Here is a 26991-nt window from a genome sequence, read left to right on the forward strand (position 1 = left end):
AGTCTATAGCCTAGCCATAGTTGGGTAGGTCTCATCTTTTGGATGGCCCTCCCTCTGGTTTGGGCTTTGCATCAGTTTTCCACTTCATGGTGGTTGATGTTTTTGACTTGAGTTTTCTCTTACTCTCTAGCCCCCTCTTTATGTGTTTTCCCTATTTGGGCTGAGACCCTCTGGGGATGTCTCATTTTATCTATGGCCCCTAAGAGGGCTTTCTCTTTATTTTGGTTTCTAGACCTAATGCTTCATTGGAAAATTATTTTTAAGGTCTATTATGTTGTGCCTCTTGGATGCCTTTTCTATTTTTCTAGGTACTTCCTTTTTGTGGATTCAAGAGCTGGAGTTAACCTTTCTCTTAATGAGGTGGAGTTGGGTGCTACAATTGAGGTTGGGAAGTGTTGGTGGTTGGATGTTGGAGCCTTGTTTTTTGTTTGTTTGAGAATAGAGGATGGTCTTTTAAATTTTTTTCTCTCCTTTATCACCTATTGAGGTAGTGATTAGGGAGGGTATGATGTTCTCTTCTCTATTCTTTCTCAAGATCAAGGTTATGAGAGCCTTTCAAAAACCCATTGCTAAGGTTGAGGGTGCCTGGAAAACCTCTATGGTTATGCTGGACCAAGCTTTCTATGGTGTTTTTCTTTTTTTGATGATGGTCCAAGCTTTCTACAGTGCTATGCTTTTTTTGTTGATGGTTTGTGTCTTCCCAACCCCTATAGGGGTGGGTCCCTATCCTATTGAGGTGGAGAGGAGCTATGCTGGAAGGATTATAACTTTTGAATGGATTGTGCATATTGGCATATTTTTAATGGTATTGGGAGCAACTTCAAAACCCAACATGAAGGCTTGGGGAGCCTTTCAAAACCCCCTAGTTCTAGAATGTTACCTAATGCTTTTTCTCATGGATATGGTTGTTTTGGTGTTGGGATGTTTGTTGGCAAAGATTTAGGTTATAGGTGCCTAGAAAAGCACCTGGTATTTGTTGAAGGTTAAGGGAGCCTTGATAAAACTCATGGACTTTCTTGTTTAATAGCCATCTCTTAGCTTTGTATGCGTAAGGCGTTGACCTACTTTTCTTTTTAGTTGGCTCTATAATGACTTTTCTTTAGTGATTTGGTTAAGCTTGGGTATCTGATTTTCCTTCATTGTATCCTTTGGTAGCATAGTATTGTGGGTTCCAGATCCTAGTAAAATCCTAGAGTTTCGGGTCCCCTCAAAACTTATTTTATCCTTAATAAAAAACAAATCGGTATTAATGTTCTAATTAATTACATTAAAACATAAGAATAAATAATTAATAAATTAAGATATATATATATATATATATATATATATTTTGGTAGGTAATAGGCCGAAGCCACAATATTTTGAATTATTATTATTATTATTATTATTATGTTTGATTAGATTGACCCTAGAACTTCCCCATTTTTATGGAAGGCCAAGAGTCACAACTTAGAATTCATTTTAGATGTCCTTATTGGGAATTGAACTTGGGTCTCCATAGTCAGAACCCAATGTTTTAACCAATTAAGCTCAACCCCTTGGACATAAATTAATATAATTTTAAAGGATGACTTAATTAAAATTATTAAATAAACATAATGTGGATAATTAATGAATTAAAACTACAGTAGAAGGAATTAATTGATGAGTAAGTTTCCATTCCCGATAGTTGCACAGTGGTGGAAACTTTTCATTCTACAATTTTCTTTCCAGAAGAGGGGATTCTGCAATGAAATTAAAAAAAAGAGAGCATTAAAGGAAAAAAAAAGTAAACAAAAGGGAAAGGAGTTGCAAGCAAAAAATTGGGGGCTAGAGAGCTTTGTATGTTGGATTGGGGAATTGTGTTTTCCTAGCTTGGTTTTGTCCTGTGGTTGTTTTTTATTCCAGGTTGACCTCTAATTTGCCTTCCTGAGAATTGTGATTGATTAATGCTAGATTCTCTACTATGTTTGATCTAAAATTTGAAATATAAATGATTGTTTGTTATGTTTATGTAGGTTTACTTGGAAATATTTGAACTATTATTTGATTTAAACCATGACATGTTTGTTTAAAAGATTTTTTCTTCCTCTAACTATATCTCGATCTTTTATTCTTGAAATTTTTTTTCATCCTTGACCTGGAAGTGTCATCATCTATTTAGGATTTGTTTTAAATCTTGTAAATAACACAATTTTGTTGGGGCTTGGCTGCATTGCATAACACTTGGTTATGCATTTTTTTATCCTTCTATTTTATTTATTTTTGTTTTTGTTGTTTTGTGGGGGAGGCATTGGACCTTCTACCCATGCTTTGTGGCTCTGCCACATACATGGGGAGGCCTCTACCCATGGTGTGGAGAGGCACTCTCCCACGTAGGTCAGGTGACCTCTACCCTCAGTGTGGGGAGGTTTCCTCCTCCATGTGGGTGACGAGTCAACCCACATTGTTGGCAGGAGGCTTTCCTCCACGCCCTTCTTCCTTTGTCAACAAATAATTTTTGCAACCCCATCGGCGCTCTATAGTTTCATTTCTTTTCGCCAGGCATTAGGATTTTGAGATTTAAGAATTAATTTTTGCTTTGGGGCAAGCTAAAAGTCTAAGGTTGTTGAGTTTTATCGTTCTGAGGTTATGTTGTATTTGGCCTTTATTTTTTGGGCTACCTTCCATAGTGGAAGTAAATTTTATCTTTTATGTCTGGGATTTTATTTCTTTATTTATAGTGTTCGTTTGTTATATTGTTGGAAGTGATTATTAGGAACACTCTATGAGGAATAAGAATTATCATTTTTCATGTGTCGAGGGGAGCATTGAAATTTGAAGTTAGAGTCTTGGTGACTCTGTTTCATGGTTTCTATTTCTTTTTATCCAGTATCCATTTTTATTTATCCTAGTGCAAAAATTCATCCTTATTTGGGAATGTGGGGTTTTTTTTTAATTTATTTTTAAAAAAAGTTTTGTTTCATTTGTGGAGACCTTTTTCATCTTTGTTTTGTTATATCTGTTATTAAGAAATTATTTAATTAAGCATTAATTTTTATTATATAAGTTGATAGTAATTAATTAATTCATTGGTTTACTGAATTTATTGCTAGAATTAAAATGATTTGTTGTGATATAGTTCTAGGATAGATCTACATGGTTGATTGGGGATGTGTGTAAATATATGTTTCAAAATAATAATAATAATATTTCTCTCTTATTTGAGTTTCTTTAGTTAGATCCTTTGGGGTTCCTTGGCAGGGCATTACACAATCTCCCCCTTTGACATTAAAGACAAATGGTAACTCTTCTTGTCAAAAACTATCTAATCATAATTATAACTCCCCAACAAAAAATATCAAAAAAGGACAAACTGAGTACAAGTACCTTTATACAACAACCCATAGAAATTGTCATGCATTGCTAGGCCATATCTCTTTGAACTAATCCTTCAAACCCACAAGAAAATAATTCCATAAGTAAACAATGGCTAAATGAACTATACTTTAATGTTCACATTCAAAACATAGATTGAATGCAACATAAAATATATATGCTTTCATCATACTTCATTCTACCTTTTTAGCTTTTGTCAATAATCTAATAAATGTAGACAACCCCAATAATATCACATCCTTAAGACCACAAAATAATTTCACATACTTATCTCTTTGTCTCTACCTTCAATTAAACTAAGAGTGAAGATCTCAAACCTTAGGTCTCATAGAACCCTTCATCCTTGTAGGTATCAAATGAATGAGCTAATTTGGTAAGGTGAGACTCAATAGATGTTGAACACGAAATACCACTGAGAGGTGGGGGAATTAGTGGTTCCTAAGTCTTTCTTATTACTGATCTAACTTCATACTATCAACTATTTACTTCACCACTAAACAGTCATACCGGTAATAGAAGAGAGAAAGCCAAAGAGATCATTCACACACCAAATTTATGAGGAAAACCCAATATGGGAAAAACATTGGTGAGAAAAGTTGTTGGAGACTACTGCTCCAATCTAGCCTCACAGGTAAAACACAAACTTACAAAGATTTTGTACACCAACCCAAGGAGCACCAACCCCTGCACCAAGCTTCAACTTGGCGATGTATATTGAAATACTATTTGAATACAATTAAGGCTTCTTGTTGCAAATGAATTATGCAACTCTTGAATCAAATAACTCTCTGTTATCTTTCGCTCCCTCTCACACACAGTCTCTCAACACACTGTGTAACACTAGGATGTTGCCTGCTCTACCATACCTTACTGGTTAGGCTCAACTGCCAGACTGTGATACTGCCAGTAGAATCCTCTCACCGGTTTGCTTGCTCACTCAACCTGCACCTTTCATAGAACACCTTCTAGAGTTTTCTCCTTGCTCGCTCTCACTTCTCTTGTCTACTCAATCTTCACAGCATCAACCCCATATTCCATCCAGAGCTTCCATTTCTTATACCTGTTTTCTCGCCAGAATGCATTTCAAAAACCTGAGCGGTTAGGGTTTTCTCTTTCTGACACAATCTTCATGAGATCCAATCCCACCTATCTTGGATCAATCACATGTCCTTGAATACTATTCCTACACAAAGTTTGCATTATCCAATGCACATTTTTCTCAAAGTGGCAATCTTGAATCAGATCTTCTGTCATGAAATCAGTCGACACATAAAGCGCTTCAAAAGTTTCCTTTTCGAGGACTTCCTAAATCAAATTTTCTTTGCATAGATTTAGGCGCTAACTACTCTCTAATCTTCCTCTATCATTCCTTCTTCCTCAAGCCACAATTAGTCAGATACAACCCCATGATTTGTGGCTCCTTCATTAATGGTGATTATCTATTTCATCAACCCTATCGGTGAGGCTTCACCAACCACAACATGTTTGCCACCTCTGCTTCACATGGCATCACAATGATCAAGTCATGGCCCACCAACACATAGTCGATCTGACAAACACATACCAATATATCCCTTTGCCGGTACAGTTTTCTTCTTTTGTTAATCGGTAGAGAATCCTATATCAGTTGCACATCTTCACCTCTAGTGATGTGAGACAACTTTTAACATTCTGCTTCTTCATCATAAACAAGCAACCATCCTTCAAACTAGTTTGTACTTTACTGATAGACCTTCAATCTTTATGCTCACCTCATTGTGGATCTCCATCATGTCGGTTCACATCAATGACAACTTAGTGACAAAATTCCAACAATAGAGTCTATCTCATTGTTAAATTTCTTTGTGGCAACAAGCCACCTCAAACAATACTAATACAACCATATAGCATTATCTATCACTTTCCTAAACTCAAACATGTCATGTTTAAGATTAAAAAGTGTCATCATTTTCTCTACCAAATTTGTGTCTATACAGGGTTCACTTGATTCATTATTAACACTTCTAGTTGAAGCCATATGCTCAATCAACAATTCTACTAGCACTTCTAGAAGAACATTATAAATATTATTAAGAATGAGATTTTTCCAAAGCAAATATGTCACACATTTTTGTTTAATAATGTCTTGATCATATGTCGAAATAGTAAGATACAACTCACCAACATCCTTTAGGCAATGAGGTCATTTAATCGGGCCAAGCTCTTTATCAACATCAAGAGAATTTTCCTCAAAACAAGCAAGGGAAGCAATAATATTTTCTTCAATCACAACATTCTTCTGCACACTGGCCTTTCCTAGTTCTTCATCATCACTCTCCACAATTATAGGTTTTGCACAATCTCATACTTCAATACTTTAGATACAAAGGAAGAAGCCTCTGCAGACATTTTCCTAGATCTCTTTCCCATTAATATACTTTCAAGTTTATTGACTTTCTTTCTACTAGAGATCTCCACAATCTCATCATATGTACTGAATCTTTCTTCAGTCAAGTCTTTAGGAATTTTAAGAAGTATCTTTATAATTCTTAAACGTTCATCTTCTAACACTTATAAGGGAAGCTTTGACACCCATATAGTCCTCAGAATAATAACTTCAATAAAACAATTATCCTTATCAAATAAGAAAGTAATATCATCTTTATACCATTCCACAACATTTAAAGTAATTTGATTCCTCATAACCTCCTCTTTTTATAGATCCAAAAAGAACTTATGACAAGAAACATCACTATCATTCAAATTATCCAAATACTCCTTAATTTAAGTACCAATAGTAACATCTCTTCTCCACACAATATTCTTCATTTCAAGTAATTCATTAAGAGAGTAGAAAACAAAGCAAACAATAAGAGAACCATATCAAAAGGGATACATATCATCCTTTGTTAATTGAAGGTTGTCAAATAATTGATGCCTCAAAATATCACATAAATCATAGTCAACATTTTCCTTCATCATTTGATAAGCCACATACACTGCAGTTGAAGGAGATGAACCTTCCCAATCCTAGTAATACACCTTGCATGAAATTCCTATTATCACATATCTAACTCCCAAATAAACAATGCTATCAATTCTAAGAGCTCTCTTATCTTGTACAACACTAGTTAATCTATTCACCTCTTCATTCTTCATTGACTTTAGAGCAAGTACCTTTATAGTAGAATGTAATCCAGTCACATCCCTTTGGGAATCCTTAGATCTCAAGTATGGTTAGTTCAACTATAGATAATCTCAATGAATTCTACTCAATAAAATCTTAATTATATCTTCATTATAAAACAAAGGGAAATTATTCCATTCATCCAAACCCATATTCCCTAACCTGGCATATTCTTCTTGAAATCTTTGTGTAGAATCAACTAGATGAATTATTTTAAAATCACTGATCCTGCTATGATTTTTCTCTTTCAAGGAAACATGAATATAACAACCAACATATTATTTATGAATAAATTTATTAGGAACAACAAAGAAACCACCAACAAGGTTTCCTACTACTATAATAAATGAATGATTCTCAAAAACTGGTCAAGTCTTATTATGAATACTGATAATAATTATAGAATTTGTCATTGAAAGATCAAATATTTTAAAAATGCCTTTGAATTAATTCCTTTTCACCTTTTTTCACTCATCAACTCCTCGATCACAATTGTACAAATAGATATTAAAAAATAGTATATAATTACCACTTAGGATTTTCAAAAGGTTTTCAAAAAATTGGTATATTGTACACTCGAAACCACAAAAATCGTTTTGGATCACCAAAACTACTCAAGAACCACTAGAAATTGTTTCGAAACATCTACCACACTGAGAACAAACCAACATAAACTAAAAGGGTACAAAAAGATCTACGTTTATCTCTCCCCCTCAGATAATGTCTTTTGAGTTAGTTATTGGAAGAGGGGTCAACACCTATAATAAGTATGAATCTATATTCAATCATTTACTCAACCTTATCATCTAATTTATTTACCCATATCATCTTCATCTTCTACTTTTCTTCATTGATATAAATTCTCCTTTTTGGACCATTAAATTTCTCAGTTTTGTTTCACAATATATCCTGTCTCATTACATTTGTAGAATATTGGACCTCTCTGAGGTATACCTCTTCCAAAATTCTTGTTTGTCTTGCACTCAACAGCCTTATGTCTATATGAATTACAAGAATAACAATATCCATTGAAGTATTGAACTTTTCTACTAAATCCTGAATTTCCATTTTTATTCCAATTCAACCTACTTCTACCCTCATTTACTTTGTGTCCAAACTAATTACAATAGTGATAATTTTCATTAAATGGTTTATTTTTAATTTGGTATCTATATTCATTAGCTCTATGCTCAAGTCCATTGCATGAAAAACAATTACCATTAAAAGATGAATGCCTAGAGGGAACAAGACGAGGTCTCCTGATACTCTTTGAGTTTTGGGTTGAACTAAAATTCTTTTGATCTCCATGAGAGTTATTCAAACCATCGTTGATCTTGTCTTTTCTTTTATCTTTCTTCAAACATTCAACTTCTTCAAATCCAATCCCACTTTTATCTTTACTTTTTTTCTTAGAATTGATCACAACATCTAGTTCTTCATCACCACCTCTATATTTCAACCCATTGTCAATCTGATCCTTTGCATCTTTCAATTCCTTTTTAAGTCAGGTTACCTCTTCTTCAAGTCATGAATATTATTTAGTCATTTCATCAAGCTTTGTCTCAAATTCATCGATCTTCTTTCCCTTATTAAGTAGGTTTCTTAATAAAGAAATCTTTTCAATTGCCTTCTTACTCTTTTCTCTATTGTCATCTACGTCTACCAAAGAAGATCTCAATTTACCTTCCATTTAAACCACACCATCAACATCATCCCAATTATTTTGTTTAATAACATCCATGTCATTCAATTCTTCTTTAAATATAGTGTTAAAAATTCCAAATATACCTCACCATGGTTAAGCTTACTCTTCAAGAAACAAGTCTTTAATACCAATTGTTAAACACTACAGGATGTTGAGGAGGGGGGTGGTTTGAATCAAGATATACTCAAAACTTGATCAGATCAAACTACTTAAATTATAATATTTATCCAAACCAATGTGCATGAAAATAAATAATAGAAATAGAAAATACACCCACACAACAACAAGATATATACATAGACTAGGGAGCTCATTTCTCTGGACTTGCAAGATAGGGCGTGCTGCCTTAGGGAAAAATACAATAGAAGGAATAGCTCAACTGATGATCATTCCTTCAAGGCAAGATACATAGAAATTGTCTATATATTATATAATTAAAAAATTGAATTGTATGAGAAATTGCCATCTATCAGTATGCATGCTGGTAATAATTCATAGATTAAAGCTCATCTACCACAATAACACTTCTAAACTTCTATTTTGCACAACCTCACACCACAAATCAACTCAATGTTGCATACCCTTCTTTTCACACCATTATATATCTATCACCCAGTTGAACTATTCATTATATGCCATCCAGATCAACACTATTCTTCATAAAGGTCAACCGCAAGTAGATGTAACATTTATATTACCATCAACCCAGAGTAATTGATGCAACAAATATGAAACAAACAAAATCATGTAAATATCTACACCATGTTTTCCCACCTTCAAAAAATAATCCTATACACAACTGCACAAACCCAAAATGGTACAAACCAATCTATCTTACACAAAATATCTTAATATAGACTCAAAAATAGAATAAGCGGTCTATCATAGAAGAAACACAACTCCTTATGAATAATAACAACCAATCTATTAGACTCTTGGAATGATATTAGGTTGAATAAAGAATTTCATTCCTCTGCGCACTCTTGAAATAATACCAGAAATGATTATAGTCAACAATTTCACCCAAAAACAACTTATCCGAACAACCGAAAATATGAAATCAAGCTATCGGAATTTTTTTTGCAATAATCTACATAGCCATGTAAAATATATCTACTGTAAACACATATTCAATACCATTATACTATTCAACAAATCAGTCGGTATCACTTTTGAACCAAATAAAGAATATTTCTCCTCTGTAAATACCTCATGTCATAAACCTAATTCATTTAGAAAGAACATCATCAATCTCCAAATAACTCTGTAGTATATAACCAATCAAATAGACATTCAAACCAGCAACCAGATACAATTAGACATCAGGAACACAACCTAGAGAAAAACATTGCACCAGATACTTCTTCTACACATCACTTCCATACTACAAACCATCAACACGAAAAATACAGTGCTATTGAACTATAACAATACATCTCCATACATTACAATACATCTAGACCAATAGTGCCAACATCTGAATCATATTGATAGGTTTGACATCAATGACAACAAAGATGTATATGTGTAACACCACCATACATGATCATCACATATCATAATTTTTTTAGTCAATACCTCTCCTCATGCATATCATTCATATCCATTTGTATAATTATTGACACAGTTTGTTACCTTTATAAAAAAAAATCTCCATCTTTATCCAACACAAACTCCTTGCTTCTAACCATCTTCTTCTCTCGTAATTATACCTAATGAAACCATACATGCCTCATCTATCTATATTTGGTTATCCTTTTGAGATGTCACTTAATTATTTTGAATCCAACTACTCTCTTTAGGGTGCATCGTTAACGTATTCCCTAACCCCCTTTCTTCCAAAATGAGTAGGACATCCAACTTTTTTAATTTTTTTGTGTGAATAATATCTAAGGAGGAGAGCCTATCCATGATATAACTATAAAGAGGAAGAGGTTGTGATATTAATCCACCTTGAGGAGTTCTAGTACTTTTGAGAATATATGTGTGCATTGGAGAGGCATCTTAGTGAGATTGAATAGAATTCACAATTGGAGTCTCAAATGAAGGAAGGTCACCAAGTTGAATACAATTTGAAGTTATCAACGAGTAATTGAAAAAAATATTAAACCCTATAAAAGACAAAGGAAAGTGTGTGTTGGTACATAGGGAACCAAAATTCCACCATATGCATGAAAGAAAAAATGATAAAAAAGTAGAATGAAGTGGCATTTTGTAGCAAAATATGATGACCAAAATGTATTAGACAAATAAAATTCAAAGAATATTTATATCAAACAAAGACACATGCATTATAGAAAATAAACCAAAAATATGTAATCTGCCTAGGGGGAACTAAAAAGATAAGATAATAAGATGGAAATGGACTTTTTTTCTTTAGTTTAACTAATCAACTATATTTCATTCTCTATTTTCATGTAAAATTTAAAATTGTCGAACATCCTTCTATGATATGACACTTATTGTTAGAGGGCATGATGAGTCGAAGCGAGATTTTTGTAGGTGTTCTACATGGAAAGGATGGAGAGGAGGATGTGGAGGAAGATGTGGAGGACAAAGAAGGGGATGGTGGGCAGATTGATTCCATTCCTATGGATGGTTTTCCTCTATGGTTTCCTTGTCCCTTTCTAAGCTCTCTCATTTGTTGGTTTTGGGATTTTTTGGGCATTTTTCAGTTCTCTCCAGACCAGCTTCCCATTGTTGTGTGGGGGAGTTTTTCTTTGGGCCTCTTCTGAGGGATTTTCCTACTATTCATCTATATAGTTTCTATTGGCCATATTATGGAATTGATTATGTGTTTCATTGATGTTTTGTCATTGATGTAAACACTTGTTATGGTTGTTTACCGACTTCCAGTAGATGGATTGGATTGGGAAGATAATCAGTTGATTGTCACCAGTATGATCTGGTTGATGGAATAAGTTTGTATGGATGGTTCATATTCTTATAAAGTATGTTTTAGTTAGTTGGTATTCACTTGATGATCAGATGGTATCTTATGTTCTAGTAAGATTGCTTTATGGGTCCGGTAAGGGTTTCACCAGCAAAGCTTTATTGAAGATCTTTGATGTAATGCATAAGTGGTGTTGGTGCAGCTTCTATAAGGGATTCAAGATGCTGATGGTGATTGTGTTCATGCCTCGACTAATTGGTTTCATTGCTTTGGCATCTGTGGATTTAATTTAGGTTAGGTGCTATCTAGGTTATGGACCGACTTGCATGAAACGCGTTGATAGATCCTCCAAAGCTCTTCCGAGATGTTTTATTGATTGGATGATATTTTTTTGGCCTTAGACTAACATGTGTTATGATTTAATTTTAGGATTATGTAATGGATCTATTTAATTATCAATTGTGTGGCCAACCCAATTGGTTAGGTCCCATGTTGGTATAAATATATGTAAGATCTGATTGTAGATCATATATGGGAATGGCAAGGAGCGAATAATGTAATAATCATTTGTGTAAAGGATTTGGTTGATCATAGGTGATCAAGTTAGATTTATGTAAGAGGTTTTAGACCTCCAGTATTGAGCTCAACCAGTACTATAATCTAGCATGTTTGATGCTATCACCCGCAGCTCTTCTCTTTGGATTGTAGTCCAAATAGCATGAGGTGGTTGACATCTCTATAGTTAGTGAGACTCCATTGTGATGAGCATTGTGCTCTAGGTAGTTTGCCTTCTTGCATGTATAGGTCCCTATTGTAATCATATACTTGTTGCAAAAGTATCATCTGATTGTGGGTAGGGTTTCCCACCATGGTTTTCCCCATTACCAGGTTTTCCACGTACAAATCATGGTGTTATGTGTTATGGTTGCATGATATTGAATCTTTGGTTTTCATTTATGCTTTAATTCTTAATCAGTTATTCAAGTATAAGCACTAATACATTTGGCCTAAAATTCCGATGGAGGTTTCCAATGGAGAAGGTATATTGTGATCAAATTTGATTTTTTTTTGAAAAAATGCTCGAGTTCATCGGAATTCCGATGATAATGCAACATTTGGTTTCGATGGAGAAGAAATTAGCAATGACATTTGTGTTTTTTTAGAAAAATTGCTTGTGTTCGTCGAGATTCCAACGACTGCGGGCATTACTTAAAAAAAAAAAAGACCAAGTCATTTCATAAATCCTGTCTCTTCATCCCGCCTCTTCCATTATAAAATCCTGCCTCTTTGTCCCACCTCTGCCATTACAAAATACCAGCTATCCTAGCTATACTACTATGGCCCGATCGAGATGCATTCAATCGATATGCCGATGTGCTCAACTGAACAAAGAGATCAGGTCAGGCACTCTTTCTCGTATGAAAAGGGATAGGTCATTTATACACTGATTGGATGACTGCAGGACAAAGAGATTGGATCAGGTTGTTTATGCACCGGATCAACCGAGGAGAAAGAAAAAAAATAATTCAAACGATGTCAGGGCTTGACCTCCTAACTGTAGTCACCACTCGGATGTCTGAAGGAGATAGCTTCTTGTCATAATGCATTGCGTTCCTTACCCACATCTCGCTTATGGATGGATGCTTTGACACTATGATGGAATAAACTAAATCAGTTTAAATGGTTGGTTCCCGATAGGACCTTTATGCCACAAATGATCTAGCTACGGAATGAAGTGGTTCCTCCCATGCTGATTCAAGAAGTTATTGTTGGGCCATCCCCCAATGAACATGAAGGAGGGAGGCAAACATAGGTTCCCTGTGCCAATTTAATCACTGCAGGAATGTGTTTGTCAGGGCGACCATTTCAATTATCATCATTTCACTCTAAATTGGGCATTACAAGATCCGGTTGAAGAAAAAAGGTAGGGTATAATCAGCAAATTCATTGTTATACATATTCAAATATTTATATTCAAAGTTTATTATAGATTTATCAGATTAATTGCCAATAGTAGAGATGGTGAGAGGTTTCTGTAATATGATATGATCGATTTAAAAGAAGAATTTCTTTCAAGACCTAAACCATTGAACAATCCTACAATCATGTATTAATTAAACGCTGCATTTTAAATAATGAACAATATAGTTAGCCTAAAACATATTAACACTACTTTCCATATTTAAAATATATCCTAATTAAGGAGAGGGGTGACCTAAACCTGCATGATCGAGTGCCATTATGTAAAATATATCCTAATTATGGATGTTGGTATATATAGTTGTGACAGAAAATCCCTACTGCAGAACCATGAGAGCACTGTGTAGTGATCGAGTGCTATTTTTTGTCGGTGTTTTGGAAGGGACCATAAGTGTACCATTAGGAAGGTGGTATAAAATGGAAGTTGAGAGGTATAAGGTTATGAGGTGTGGGTTAGGATAAGATAGGGAGTTAAGTGATGAAGGATGTAATGGTGAAAGAGTAAGTTAGGATATGTTAGGGGTTTGGAAGGTAGGAAAGTGAATGGGGAGAGATAAAAGGATGTGAAGGATGGAATGGGGTTAGGTAGGTGAAGTAAAAGTAAGTGTGTATGAGGTTAAGGTTTAGGATAGGATGTAGGAAAGTGGAGGAGGTTAAGATAGGGGATATGAAAGGTAGATGGAAGGTAATAATGATAGGAAGTGAGGTAAAGGTTATGAGGTGTGGGTTAGAAAATAGGGTGTAGGAAATGGAAGGAAGGGTCATATCACTTTGAGATTTTTCACCAAGATGAGTAGCTTGAGTATGGACCTCAAATCTTACAAGCCATGAGGCTCCACTTGTAGTAGAGGAGCATATACTTGCATCTTGGGAGCTTATTAGGAGTTCGCCTTGAATTTGGGAAATACACATAGAGGAGATAGAATGTTGATCAATACACATTACCTAGCCTCATCATGCATAGATACAAGAGGTGTAGACTATAGAAAGCACATATCATGAGCCAAAGGATCATATTCGAGAGTTGCTTCATCTCCAATCCTCTACATTTTTAAGATCCACAAATGGGGTTGAGGATAAGTCTTGGTTACTTAGCTTGGACTTATGCTTTGGGTTGCATCTATATGTGAGCAACTTAAAGGCATAATTTTCAATGCAATTTTTGAGAGGACTTGATTCCACCTTGTGGTACTAGGAGGATAAAATTCACCAACTCACATTGGAAACCCTCTCCAGATACCATTTTGTAGTGCTTCAAAGTGTGTTCTATTTCAAAATATTTTTGATAGAGATGCATAGATGAGTTTCACAATTTACATAATAAGGTTTCATAGTGGCTCAACATGAGAGTTAGTTTTTGGAGTTCTTGTAGTTTGTAGATTACATTCAAGACAAGTTACTTGTCAATTATTTCATTAGGGGTGGAAAGCCCAAAATTTCAGTTTTCCTACACATGACCAATCCAAATGACTTTAGGTTTTCTATGGCAAAGTCTCTTATGGAAAAAGAGGTACATGGGCAGACACAAAAGGCATGAGAGAAGTTTGTAACCTTGATGAAGGGACTAAAGTGTCTATAGGCCTCCCCATCCTTCAAAGGATAATTTAGACTTACTATATGATTTACAAAGAAAAACCCAATAGTATCAATATCAGGGACAAAGGTCTAGAGCATAGTAGGGGCCATAGGGTAGTCACATTTGACCATCATCGACACAAGGATATTTTAGGTATGAGAGACTATAGGGCTATCAAGATAGACCTTCTATGACTCAACAACCTTTTAGGGGAGAATCTAGTGTTTTTAGTAATTAGGATCTTCTAATTATGGTGGGTCCTAGCCAACATAGGGTTATATGAGAGGCACATGTTATGTATATGTTAGTATCAGACAAAGAGTGCCCACAAGGTTTTAGAGTAGGTGGACACCATCCTAGGATGTCAAAGTAGATAGTTGATATGTTGGTCTTTACCCTTCCAACCACTCAACATATACCACCATGGGTCTTTACCCTCCCAAAAACAGAAAGGTCAAAGGAAGATTCACTGCTGCAACACTCACTTTTTATGACAGTCTCAAGCACTTAGGACAGTCACTCCTTTCATGGCCATTCTTCTTCACACAACACTCTCTAACATTAATTATGATGATAGTGTACCTCCTTAAACCTTCCACCAACACCTAACTCAATACCAAACTCTTTCCCAATCTCGCTAATGGACTAATTAACTCAACTCACTGTGAAATTGTGATGGTCAATGAAAGGTTTAGGATAGTAGTAATTAGGATCTTCTAATTATTGTGGGGCCTAGCCAACATAGGGTTATATGAGACAGGGGTAAGTTCAATAGTGATTTCTCCTTCAATTCTTGATGAATGCTTGATTGCCTGTTCACTTTGAATTGAATTGATTTTATAATTAAGAGATCACTTGAATTGTAGGTAAACCCCTTCAAATGACAGGGTAGGCTTCCTTTTATACCTAATATATGTCTTGAAAGCATTTTATCCTAATGGCTTTAAATTAAAGTACTTTCTATTCTATTTGGTATTGGTGGAGCAAAGGTTGCATTGAATCATCCTAGGATACATATTTCCGTAGATACAACACAAGTTAAATGTATCACAGGTTGATGCAAAGCAACTTCTACTCTAGAGCTCACCAAAAAATAGAGAAAGAACTTTAATTTAATGCCATCAGGATAAAAGTCTTTAATCAAGATAAATAAATGGTATGCAACTGTATCTATTTGGAATGCATTACCCAAACATGGCAATTGATCACTCGCCTTTGAAAAGAAAGTGGTATGATGAAATATTTAGGCATAAAATAGATGAAATGCACTCCATACTACTGCTGCACAATATTTTGGTCGATGATATTTTTAAAATAGTAAAGGAAGGTGTATGGGACAACCGAATTCTTATCATTATAAATAATGAATATTTTAAGATCCTTTTATGATATGTAAGTTGAGAATATTTTATGAAAGGTCCCTAAATGAATACACTTTAAACTAATTTTAGCAATGACTATCAGATGTAGACAAAATGAATGCTTTTTGGATTAGGATGGTACACATAATCTACTGTCAAAAGGTTTCTTTGGAAAGTATATGATTCAAAACTAAGGAAATGCAATTATTTACAAGTTTTAACCTTCTTAGATGCAAAATCCCTTATTTAGCCTCTCACAGAACCTTAAAAGTAGGGTTTCTCATATACCCTTCTTCCAAACACTATACCATCCAAATGATGATGGATTCACCTTTCATTTCAAATGTCTAAACAATGTCAATCATAAAATGTGCCCCTCTTTAAGGTGGATTTGCTACTACTACTCCTTAGCAAGCAATTTGTCCACTCTTACATTCGCCCTAATGGACCTTAAGACATCATAATTGATTAGCTCTTCACTCCTAAGACCTTCAAAAGTCTTTAATGGCTTCATTGAGTCCTTTGGTCTTCCAAATGCACCTGCACCAACTTGAATTCTCTGTCAATGCTTGATTGCTTGTTCACTTGGAATTGAATTGATTTTATAATTAAGAGATCACTTGAATTGTAGGTAGATCCCTTCAAATGACAAGGTAGGCTTCCTTTTATACCTAATATATGCCTTGAAAGAATTTTATCCTAATGGATTTAAATTAAAGTACTTTCTCTTCTATCTGGTATTAGTGGAGCAGAGGTTGCATTGCATCATCCTAGGATACATATTTCTGCAGATACAACACAGGTTAAATGCATCCCAGCTCGATGCAAAGCAACCTCTGCTCCAGGGATCACCAAAAAATAGAGAAAGAACTTACATTTAATGCCATCGGGATAAAAGTCTTTAATCAAGAAAGATGAATGGTATGCAACTGTATCTATTTGGAATGCATTAACCAAACATGGCAATCGATCAGTTGCCTTTGAAAAGAAAGTGGTATGATGAAATATTTAGGCAGAAAATAGATGAAATGCACTACATACTACTACTACACAATATTTTGGTCAATGATATTTTTAAAATAGTAAAGGAAGGTGTATGGAACAACCAAATTCTTATCATTATAACCAATGAATATTTTAAGATCCTTTTATGATGTGTAAGTTGAGAATATTTTATGAAAGGTCCCTAAATGAATACACTTTAAACTGATTTTAAAAATGACTATCGGGTGTAGACAAAATGAATTCTTTTTGGATTAGGATGGTACACAAAATCTACTATCAAAAGGTTACTTTGGAAAGTATATGATTCAAAACTAAGGAAATGCAATTATTTACAAGTTTTAACCTTCTTAGATGAAAAATCCCTTATTTAGCCTCTCACAAACCCTTAAAAGTAGGTTTTCTCATATACCCTTCTTCCAAACACTATACCATCCAAATGATAATGGATTCACCTTTCATTTGAAATGATGGGTTTGTAATGGTAATTTAATGTTCTTTCATATTTTTGTATATATTCTTTATAATAGCCTATTATATTGATTTGTTCTATTATGGATAATAGTGTGGGTCAGACGACTTTGCCATCAGTGCATGAAAGAATTGAGCAAGTTCTACTTTTAAAAGTTACATGAAACATTTTTAATTTATTTGATTCAATGTTATTTGCAAAAAATGATTATCAATGATGTTTCCTTTCTCCAAGAATTGTCTAGGATCTTTCCGTCAGATAATATGTAGCATTGAATGACTAAATCTTTTTATTACAAATGCTTATTTTATTTAATTATTATCTAAGCATGAATTAAAATTAATATCTGTATGGAAGCAGAACATACAAGCTAAAGAGTCATGTGCAAGCAAATTTCGTAAAAGAAAGCAAGCAGGCATTATCTTGAATGACATGGAAACAAGCTCATCAGCTACCTAGAAGAGAGAAATTGGAGAAAAGTAGAGGAAAGTGTTTAAGGGTGATAAATAGATAGAGAGTATGCAATACAAACAAACAATGTCTAGAGTGTGTGATGTGACGTCTCTAATTTATGTCCGGAGGTACTAATTGGTTTTGGAGTTCCTGCGAAACCTATTGGGCCACGCTTGGAGGAAATCAATGTGTTCATGCAAGGAGCACCTTTTTTCTATTATGAGAATGATGCTTTTGCATCGAAGGATATTTGGAAGTTAATATTCAAAAAATTCTATAGTGTGGAACCAGAGTTGTCAGACTCGAAGTAATTTTCAGCTTTCAGAAGACCAAGAGGTTATGTACACAATCTCCCAATAGAAGGGCGATTTCAAGCATTACCTCCCCCCCCATGAATATTCAGGAAGCACTTCCTCAGACAAAGGACTATTAGCCTCCATGGGATCAAAGAAAAAAATTGAAGCATAGACTCTAGACGATGTGGTGGTGTCCTTTGTGAAGAACTTTGCACTATAATTGAAAATTCATGAGGGAAATTGCAAGGTAATGTAGGGAAATACAATCTTAAAAAGTGGGAAGAATGGATCTTGGTTTGGGTGGGGCCAAGTCAGGTGGCTCCTCTAGACATTGACAAGATAGAAATCATATTAAGATTTGAAAAAGATCACACTCATGGAACTTCGTATGCGAGTGATTGATTGCGGTGTTTGGGTAATGCATTCCAAATAGATATAGTTGCATACCATTTATCTGTCTTGATTAAAGACTTTTATCCTGATGGCATTAAATTAAAGTACTTTCTCTTCTATCTAGTATTGGTGGAGAAGAGGTTATTTTGCATCGACCTGACCTGCCACCTATTGGTAGGTCAAGTCGATGCAAAGAAACCTCTTCTCCACCAATACCAGATAGAAGAGAAATAACTTTAATTTAATGCCATCAGGATAAAAGTCTTTAATCAATACTGATAAATGGTATGCAACTGTATCTATTTGGAATGCATTACCCAAACACTGCAATCGATCAATCGCACATGAAGTTCCATGAGGTGATCTTTTTTTAATCTTAATATGATTTCTATCTCGTCAACCTTTAGAGGAGCCACCTGAATTGGCCCCACCCAAACAAAGATCCATTCTTCCCACTTTTCAAGATTGTATTTCTCTTCACTATCTTGCAGTTTCCCTTGTGAATTTTCAATTATAGTGCAGAGTTCTTCAGGAAAGACACCACCACATCATCTAGAGTCTATGCTTCAATTTTTTTATTTGATCCCATGGAGGCCAATAGTCCTTTGACTGAGGAAGTGCTTCCTGAATAGTCATGGGGGGAGAGGTAATTCTTGAAATTGTCCTTCTATTGGGAGATTGTGTACATAACCTCTTGGTCTTTTGAAAGTTGAAAATTACTTTGAGTCCGCCAACTCTGGTTCCACATATAGAAATTTTTGGATATTGACTTCCAAATATCCTTCGGTGCAAAAGCATCATTCTCATAATAGAGAAAAGGTGCTCCTTGCATGAACACATTGATTTCCTCCAAAGCGTGGCCCAATAGGTTTTGTAGGAAATCCAAAACTAGTTAGTCCCTCCGAACATAAATTAGAGATGTCACATCATACACTCCAGACATTGTTTGTTTGTATTGCATACTCTCTATCTATTTATCACCCTTTAACATTTTCCTCTGCTTTTCTCCAATTGCTCTCTTCTAGGCAGCTGATGAGCTTGTTTCCATGTCATTCAAGATTATGCCTACTTGCTTTCTTTTACAAAATTTGCTTGCACATGACTCTTTAGCTTATATGTTATGCTTCTGTACAGATATAAATTTTAATTCATGCTCAGATAATAATTAAATAAAATAAGCATTTGTAAAGAAAATATTTAGTCATTCAATGTTACATATTATATGACGGAAAGATCCTAGACAATTCTTGGAGAAAGGAAACATCATTGATAATCATTTTTTGCAAATAATATTGAATCAAATAAATAATAAATGTTTAATGCAATTTTTAAAAATAGAAATGCTTTCATTCACCAATGGCAAAGCCGTTTGACCCACATCATCTCTCACCATCAGAATTCCGATGATAACTAATGAAACATCTAACAAGGATGTTGTATATCTGATGTCACTTCCATGTCGGATGGTCGTCGAGGAGCAATCATAGCATCCATTGGAAATCCGATAGAAATACACCAAAATTTTTGGCCAATGGTGCAAATATAGCCTCCATCGGAGGAGTTCATAACATCGTTAGATGACCGATGCAAATGGCATCGTCGGGAAGCTCGACGATGATTTTTTTACAATAAAGTTGGTCGGAAGTCCGACATTTGGTCGTCGCAAATCTGACAATTAGCCATCAAAAATTAGGCCCAAATGTACTAGTGAAGGTTTTAAGTGCTTTAATTCACATAATCTATTAACAACTGATTCATCCTCGCCCCTCTCAGTTGTTCACTGGTTATCCTAACAATTGGTATTAGAGCCTAGTCCTCTTTTTGCAGAAGCTTAACCACTTGAGGAAGATCTTATGGAAACTAATAGTTCAACTCTTGTTTTCTTGAAGGACAACCCTATGCTTGATGGAACAAACTATGGAGTATGGAAGATTCACATGAAAACTCATTAAGATGCATTGGAAAGAAAATTTGGGAAATAACTCAGAATGGTTACACTCCTCATAATCCGGCATCTGACATTCCTACACTAACAGATTTGGATAAGAACATTGAGAATGACTGCATAGCTAGAGGGGCCCTCTTAAGAACCTTATCTAATCAACAAATCATGGGACTATTAGACAAATCATCAGAAAAAGTTATATGGGACAAGTTGGAGACTCTAAATGAAAGTGATTGTATTGTTAAAATTGCAAAACATGAATATTACCAGGTAAGATATGAAATCTTGAAGATGGAGGAAGATGAAAGAATTTTTGCATTCATGGAAAGGGTAAATAAAATTGTATTAGGAATTCAGTGTTGTGGTGGATCTCTGAGTGAGAAAGAGATTGTTTCACAATTATTAAGGGTTTTTCCATCGACATATAAGATGAAGGTAATTGCAATTAATCAGCTAAGAACTATGCCTAATTATTTTGTCAATAGAGATACTCTTGTTGGGAAGATATCTGCTTTTGCGCTTGAGGAATTTGGTCCTCCTAGAGCTACAAAGATTGATACTACATTTAAGCTATCTGCATCATCAATTGACAAGCAAGATTGGAAAGTGTTGTATGCAAAGGAATTGGAAGAGATTATGAAAGAAGATGAAAAGCTTGATCAACTTGAAGCCCTATTTTCTAGAAGGATACCTAGAGGTCCGACAGAAAGTAATTATGAAGGAAAAATCTTCTTTCAAATGTTTTGTATGTAATAAGATAGGTCATTTTGCATCTAGATGTCCTAAAAGGAACTCAAAATTGGAAGAAAGAGAAAGAATACATTTTAAGCCTAACCCTGAATATTAGATCAAACATAAGTACTAGAGAAACAAAAAAAAATCATGCTACTATGCTAATGAGAAAAGAATAACTGATGACTCAAAAGAAGAATCGACTGGAGATTCAGCTAGTGGATCCGACAATGGAAAAGAATGGGTATTTTAAGCTATGAAGGAAGATGATCCAGGACCAGTTATCAAAAATAAGTAAAAGGCCCTTGCAGAAAAAGTTGAAGACACAGATGAATGGGTAATAGATAGTGGATGTTCTTATCATATGACAGGTGACAAAGGGAAGTTTCTAGCCCCACAATAATTTGATGGTGGTCAAGTCAGATTTGGTAATAACAAGGCATGCATGATCAAAGGAAGAGGAACCATTTCATTGGATGGTAGGCATAGCACTGATAATATTTATTATGTTGAAGGTCTGAAGCATAATCTTTTGAGTGTAGGATAGTTGGTAGACAGAGGATTCAATTATAATTCAAGGATGGAAAGTGCAAAATCATTAGCAAATCCGGATTGGAGATTACAATCGGTACACAGACAAAAGGTAACATCTTTCATTTGAACTTTGGTGAAAAGACATGTTTGATTGCACATATTGATGAAAGTTGGCAATGACATAAGACGTTGTGTCGTGTAAATTTTGATTGGATTGTAAAGATCAGTTCAACTAAGGCAGTTAGAGATTTACCTAAGATTGTGAAGCCTCGTAATTTGGTATATAAAGAATGTAAAATGGGTAAGCAAATCAAAATTTCTTTTAAGAGAATACCTAAAAAATCTAATGATGTTCTTGATTTGATTCATACTGGTCTATGTGGTTATGCTAATACAATAATCTTTCAAGGAGATAGATATTTCATGTTAATCATTGATGACTATTCTAGAATGATGTGAGTTGCTTTTCTAAGGGAGAAATATGAAGCCTTTGAGAAATTTAAGATATTTAAGCTATGGTTGATACAGAGACATGAATGAAAATCAAGTGTCTGAGATTAGATCAAGGTGGTGAATTCACATCCAGTGAATTTAATAGTTATTGTGAAAAAAATGGCATTAGGAGACAATTATTTGCACCCCAGACACCTCAGTAGAATGGCATTGTGGAAAGAAAGAATAGAACCATTTTGGATGCAACCAGAAGCATGATGATGAAAGATAATTTGCCTCAAATATACTGGAGAGAGGCAGTAAGTACAACAGTTTATACATTCAACATAGTTCATATCAAAGGAGATACTGGTAAGACACCTTATGAATTATGGTTTGGTCATTCCCCTACTCTTAAATATTTCAAAATATTTGGAAGTAAGTGTTATATCAAAAGAGATGATTCCATTGGAAAGTTTGACCCTAGATGTGATGAAGGAATATTTCTTGGTTATTCAACTAAAAGAAAAGTATATAGATGTTATAACAAAAGATTGTAGAGAATTGTGGGGAGTCTTAATGTGAAAGTGGATGAGCAGTACAAAGACCAATCTAAATCTTATGACAGTGAACCAACAATGGAAATGATCATAACTGAATTGGTAGTTCCTATACTAGAATAAAATACTAAACCAGTTACCTTGATATCATCAAGAAACTCAACTGTAACTAAAGAGAAGCTCAAAGAACTTGAAAATCAGAAAATAATAAGGTATGTAAGGCTAAATCATTCTAAAAAATCAGATCATTGGAGACAAAAACATGGGAGTTATTACAAGGAGGATATTTGCAAATCAAGAGGTATGTTTCATTTCTCAAAATGAACCAACATTAGTAATTGAAGCTTGTAAAGATAAATGATAGATGAAAGCTATGGAAGATGAATTATATCAGATAGAAAAGAACAATACTTGGACTTTAGTTCCCCGACCTAAAAAATAAGAATGTTATTGGAACTAAATGGGTTTTTAGAAATAAACTAAATGAGGATGGAAAAGTTGTAAGAAACAAGGCTAGGTTGGTCTGCAAAGGATATTCTCATAAGGAAGGAATTGATTATGGTGAAACTCTTGCACCGGTAGCTAGAATTGAAGCTATTAAACTATTTATTTCTTATGTAGCCTATAATAACTACAAGGTCTATCAGATGGATGTTAATTGTGAATTTATGAATGGAGAACTTGAAGAGGAAGTCTTTATTGAGAAACCAGATGGATTTTTACTAACAAATGACAAAAATATGGTTTGCAGATTAAGGAAAGCCCTATATGGACTAAAACAGGCTCTTAGAGCTTGGTATGCAAGCTTGGATAAGTATCTTTTGAAGCTTGATTTTATAAAAGGTAATGCTGATAGTAACCTATATTATAAAATCATTAATTATGATATTCTGATTATTGAAGTATTTGTTGATGATATCATTTTTGGAGGTGAAGAAAAATCATGCATGGAATGTTCTAATAATATGCAGAGTGAATTTGAGATGTCAATGACTAGAGAAATAAGATGTTTAATAGGTTTGCAGGTTACTCAGACTGACAAAGGTATCTTTATCTATCAAACTAAGTATCTAAGGAAATTGTTGAAGAAATTTGGTATGGAAAATTCTAAACTAGTTAGTACTCCTATGGTTACAAGTGAAAAATTGCTAATTAAGGATGTATCCACTTTAGTAAATTCTACAAGATATAAATCCATGATTGGTGGTTTGCTATATTTAACTCAGACTAGACCAGGTATAATGAATGCAGTCAGTATTGTATCAATATTTCAAAGTAATCCAAGAGAAAATCATGAAAATGTCATAAAAAGGATATTCTGATATTTGCAAGGAACAACTGAATATGGTTTATGGTACCCTAAAGATGATGAATTTACTTTATGTGCATATATAGATGCAGGTTGGGTAGGTGATGTTGATGATTGGAAGAGCACATCCGGTGGAGCATTCTTTATTGGGAAGAAGTTGGTTTCATGGATCAACAAGAAGCAGTCATGCATTTCTTTATCTACTGCTGAAGCTAAATATGTTCCAGCCGCAACCAATTGTACTCAAGTTATATGGATGAAGCAAATGTTGAAGGATATACAAGTGAGTTGTAATGATCTGGTTGTTATCCATTGTGATAACTCTATAGCTATTGACATATCAAAGAGTCTGGTATTTCACTCCAAGACTAAGCACATATCAATCAAGTATAACTTTTTGAAGGAAAAGGTGCAAGCGAAAGAAGTCAGATTGGTTTATGTGATCACTAAAGAGAAAATAGAAGACATCTTCACTAAACCTTTGTCTTGGGAATCATTTGAGTATTTGAGAGACATATTGGGGGTTTCTACCCCTTTGGTAGAGACTTAATTGATGTAGATGTGCATCAGTTTGGTATCCATTATCAGAGCTATCTTTTTCTCCGGATTGATGGAACAATGCTACTACTCAGGGGGAGTAGCTAGCCTTGAGATTTAGAGTTTTCATATCTTGTTTGATTCTTTAGCATTCCTGTCAAAGGGGGAGGAATATATGTGAAAAACCATTGCTATTCATTTTTCATCTTGATTGCACTCCTTAGGGGTAGTTTGGCAATATTTAGTCTTTTGTTTCAGATTTGGTTCCCAGCTTCATTACTATATCATTTTATGGAAGATTGTTGGTAGTCTTCCATTGGGGGAGACATGTTTGGCATTTTCTTAGCACTTGGATGTTTTTCACATCTAGTGTTTCCATCAATGCCAAAGGGGGAGATTCTTGGCCATATGATGGAATTGATTATGTGTTGCATTGATATTTTTTCATTGATGTCAAAACTTCTTGTTATGGTTGTTTATCGGCTTCTAGATGAATGGATTGGATTGGGAAGATAATCAGCTGATTGTCACTGGTATGATCTGGTTGATGGAATAAGTTTGTATGGATGGTTCATATGCTTCTAAAGTATGTTTCAGTTAGTTGGTATTGACTTGATGATCAGATGTTATCTTATGTTCTAGTGAGCTTGCTTTATGGGTCTGGTAAGGGTTTCACCGATAGAGCTTTATTCAAGATCTTTGATGTAATGCATACGTGGTGTTGATGCAAATTCTAGAAGGGATTCAGGATGTTGATGGTGATTGTGTTTGTGCCTTGACTGATTGGTGTCATTACTTTGGCATGCGTGGATCTAATTTAGGTCCGGTGCTACCTAGGTTATGGAGCGAGTTGCATGAAATGTGTTGGTGGATCCTCCGATGTGCTTCTAGGATGTTTTATTGATTGGATGCTATTTGTTTGGTCTTAAGATAACATGTGTTATGATTTTATTTCATGATTATGTAATGGATCTATTGAATTCTCATTTGTGTGGCCGACCTCATTGGTTAGGTCCTAGGTTGGTATAAATATATGTAAGATCTTATTGTAGATCATATATGGGAATGACAAGGAGCGATTAATGTAATAATTATTTATGGAGAGGATTTAGTCGATCATAGGTGATCAAGTTGGGTTTATGTAAGAGGTTTTAGACCTCCAGTATTGAGCTTAACCAGAACTATAATTTGGCATGTTTGATGCTATCATCGGTAGTTCTTCTCTTTGAAGTGTACTCCAAATATCTTGAGGTGGTTGACATATCTATAGTCAGTGAGACTCCATTGTGATGAGAAGTGCACTCTAGGCAATGTGTAGGCCCCTAATGTAATCATATACTTGTTGCAGAAGTATCATCTGCCTATGGGTAGGGTTTCCCACCATGGTTTTTCCCTTTACCAAGTTTTCCACGTATAAATCATGGTTTGATGTGTCATGGTTGCATGGTATTTATTCTCTGGTTTTCATTTATGCTTTAATTCTTAATTAGTTATTTTGGTTTAAGGTTTTAAGTGCTTTAATTCACATAATCTATTAACAACTAATTCACCCTCCCCCCTCTCAGTTGTTCACTAGTTATCCTAATAGTTTCAACATTGTTTGCAATTTGTCTACTTCCCACAACTCAGTGGTCTTGCATTTTATTCCTTTTTGAATTGTTGTGCCTCTGATTTTTCCCGTCTAAGTTTTTCCTCTATTGGAGACTATTATTGGGTGTTGTTCCTTGATGGATCTAGATTTTTTCTTATGTGGGGATCCTTTTTGGTGTTGGTATCTTCCTTTGCAGTGGGATTCTTGATTTTGTAGACCCCTGTTATGGCTTTTTTTATCTCCACCTCCTTGTAGGGTTTTCTTTTCTCTGATCCTTGGACTTCCTTGTCTTTTCCTTTGAGTAGCACTTTTGGTCTTGGGGCTTTCATTGGCCACGTTCTTCTTGATGGTCAGGTAGTTCGTAGTAATTTTCAAGGGCCTAGGTTGGTCATAGCATTTTTTCATTAGCTTTTTGTCTCCTAGAGGTTGTGCTCATCCCAAGTGTTTCCCATTGCATAATGCCTCCTCTTCTCATGTGGGCTTTTGTTGTTCTTGGTTGGATTCACTCTCATGTGGATTCAATTAAACAACATTTGTTTAAATAATTAAGTTCCCCTTTATGTCTTTTATGCTTAAGCTAACATTAGGTACATAATAATTACATATTTTATTAATTATTATGTGCAAACCTAGGCTTTTCCCTTTTAGGGTTTCTTGACCTATTAAAGGTTGAGTTCTTTCGTTTATATCATGAATC

This window comes from Cryptomeria japonica, chromosome 5, assembly GCF_030272615.1.
Source record: "Cryptomeria japonica chromosome 5, Sugi_1.0, whole genome shotgun sequence".
In the NCBI taxonomy this organism is placed as follows: Eukaryota; Viridiplantae; Streptophyta; class Pinopsida; order Cupressales; family Cupressaceae; genus Cryptomeria; species Cryptomeria japonica.